We start from the raw sequence: 3307 nt of genomic DNA on the forward strand, positions 1-3307 counted from the left end.
GCTTTCACAGGGAGTTTAACGCGCCGTGGCTGCGCACTGAGCAGCCTTCCAGGGGCCCGCCGCGGCCTCCCTCCCTCCCCCTGACAAACAGCTTTGTGCGTTTAGGGTTGTTTGGTTGGGTCGTTGGGTTTTTTTTTTAAATAAAGTCTAACACATTTAATCACCTTTCATAAGCTGTCAGCTTGCCGCACGCAAAGGTAAAGCGCTGCGCTCTGCCCCGTCTGCGAGCGGAGCTACCCGGTCGGACAAAATCCTGGCCATGCGAGAGCTTGGATCCTTCAAAGTCTGGAGGGATACCAAAACATCGGTTTTTAAGAGTCACGGCTTTCTGAGTTAAGTTAAAACAGATCTTCTGTTGCGCGGAATCCTTGGTCCTCTGTTTCATAACCTGCCTCCACGCTAGCGAGACTGGAAAACCCTCCGAACCCACCAAAAGCAAAACAAAACTACTGCAGGAAAACGTTGCCCTGTAGGACAGCCCCAGTGCCCTCACCCAGTGCGCAGCTCGGGTGTGCACCAGCGGCGAGAAGAGGTCTGGGGCAGAGCTGGGGTGGGGGCAACCAAATCGGGGCTGGAGAAGCGGGAGCCGTTCGGTTGCCGCCCTCCCCGGGTGGCAAGTGGGGCAGGACGGGTCCATCTGACACCACTGGAGGAGCGCAGGGGGTGGCAAAGGCCTTTCCCCAGAGGAGAGGAGCAGAGCGGCCGCCTCCATGCGGGTTTTGGGGTGATGGAGATGGAGAGGAGCTAGCCCGGGGAGTCCTTCTCTCCTGCCTTTCTCCAGGACAGATGATGTTGGGGGATCTTCTTGCTGAAGCTGTGTCTCCCGATGGTTGGTCTGTGGGCTGGGCATCCCGAACAAGGAATTTCCTTCCTTGTTGTAGTTTTGGAGACTCTTCTTCTCCTCATCCTCTCCCTGTGCTGAGCTGGGTCCTGGAGGGGCAGCCTGAAGCCACCGTCATCCCTTGAAATACTCACAGGCCGTTAACCTGCCTTGCCCGTGCTTTGTGGACCTTTTCTTTCTGTGGGCCTGCTGATGCCCGCCGGGCTATTTCTGTTGGGAAAGGGAAAGTTTGTGTGTCCCCGGCCAAAATAAACGAAGGGCGGGGGGGGCTGAAGGGGACCTGAAGGGATCCCTAGGTTCCTCGGGAAGGATGCCCAAGCTCCGCCTGGTCCTTCCACGGGAAGACCTTCCCGAGGAACCAGGGGCGTCTCACGAGTTTAACGCTGGAGGTTCGTAATAATCGCACCAGGCAGCACATCATTGCCCCCGTATCTGGTTGAGAGATTTACAACTGAAACTCGTGGCGGAGGAAGAAATTGCCTCAATCACTTGGAGTAATGGCACATGGAGAGGCACTTGGGCGTGACTGCTATTTAACACGAGAGCCCAGCTTGGCTTCATTTAACGTGCCGGTTCCTTTCTAATAAACACGTTACACTACAAGGTGGGGATTAAGATCAGAAAAGTAAATAAATTGGAAACTGATGGGGAGAGATGGGAGGGAAATGGAAGGTACTGGGGGGGGGGAGCGACGGGTGATTAACTCCCATGCTGGGGCGTGGGGAAACGACCCTGAGGGCGGCGGCGGTGGCTTCCCGAGCTTGGTTTCGGCACCTCCGTGGGCCCCGCAGGGGCTGGGCAGCCCTGTCGCTGCCCCCCCGCCCCGCAGGGGGCCAGGGATGCTCCTGCCCGCTGCCCCAACCGGGGACGTGGTTTTTCTTCCCTTCCCGGGGGCACTCAGGCAAGGCGCTACTTTTGCTTCTCCTCGTTGGCGTGCGGGTGCGTCCTCATCGGTCCTTTCCGCTCCGGATCGAGGTACCCGACGCAAGCCAGGTCACGGGCGCCCTGGCCGAGGCTCTGCAGGGAGGAGACGGCGCTTCTTTAGTACATCCCCTGCACAGCACGTGGCGGGCATCGCTGGGGGAAAGGGAGTGGATGCTCAAGGCCATGGATGAGAGATTTTGGCCTTTTCCCGTTTCATGCGTGTTGCGATCAGTCTGCCTCCGTGCCAGCAAGGGATCTCCCAGGTGTGTGGGGCCGTAAGTTTGGGAGGAAAGAGGGCTCGCGCAGAGCCAGCGAGGACTGGCCGGAGGGGTCGGGAGAAAGACCTCCCGGGTGCCCTGAGCAGCTCTGGGGTTTCCAGAGCTTCCTTTGGGGCGTCCCGCTGGGAGGCAGGGGTGGGCGAGGGGAGAAACCCCCCAGCGAGGGGGGGTCCCTTCGTTTTCGGCTGCCACAACGTGGCTCGTGGAAAGGTGCTCCAGCCGGAGTCGTCGAACAAGCTCTTCCATCTTGCGCCGCCTCTAAAAGCAAACCAGCCTTCGCATCCGAGCCCTCCGCCGTCCAGGGAGGTCTGCAGAGACAGCAGCGCCGTAGCCCCACCGCGGCGGCACGCTGCCAATCCCGCAGGGATTGGGGCACGCCGGGCCCCCCTGCTCGGGGTGGACAGGGCGGCCGGGAGCCTTCGGGAAGGGTGGCTGCGGGGAGTCAGCCTCTTAGGCAACCGGGTAGCTTTTACTGTACGTATTGGAGGAGCAACAAAAAGCGCAACGCACCGGTTGACGGGGAGGACTGGGGGGTTAATTTTCAGGATGCTGCCTGGGAATTTAGCCGTGGGATTTCCATTATTGCTAATGGGACTCACGCAGCTTAATTTCATGCGAGTTACACTAAAAACATACCCCTAACCGTCTGCAAAATTTCAGTCCTGAAATCAAGCCTTTTAAAAGTTGGAGGAGGGTAAACAAACACCTGAAACTGCACTGTCTCGCTGTTTCCCCCCGTTCAGCCGTTCGGATGTAAAAGTCGGGGAGGGGGGAGGAACCAGAGCAGTTTTAGGCAATTAAAAAGCCCATACTGCAGGCACGCTGGCTGCCTGCGCGCCGCGTTTTCGCTGCCAATTACAACGGCAGAGTTACGACCCCCGAAAAAATAGGGGTAGCTGATGCTTTACCCTTAAGTATACTACCGCGAGCGCTGCGTTATCATACGCATCTAATAACCCGAGCAGCGCCGCCTTTCATTGTGAGGCCTCCGTTATTAGGCTGTTCTCGTTAAATGACTGCTATCATCTGGTCCCAAAGTACATTAAATCCCATTATAATTATAAACACACTTCCCCATAACGTTCTCCTTAGATTACATTTGCGCTGCTTTACCCCAAGGGTATCTTTGTACTAATACCGTCCGTATTTGTTGTTTTAGCTGACGAGGCCGGGCCCCGCGCGGGCTGCGGAGTAGTGCCGGGGAGGGAGAGGGCTGCGGTGCCGCTACCGCTGCCGTCCCCTGACGGTGACGCGGGTCTTCACC

The sequence above is a fragment of the Charadrius vociferus genome, unplaced genomic scaffold (genome assembly GCF_000708025.1).
Source record: "Charadrius vociferus isolate BGI_N301 unplaced genomic scaffold, ASM70802v2 scaffold172, whole genome shotgun sequence".
In the NCBI taxonomy this organism is placed as follows: domain Eukaryota; kingdom Metazoa; phylum Chordata; class Aves; order Charadriiformes; family Charadriidae; genus Charadrius; species Charadrius vociferus.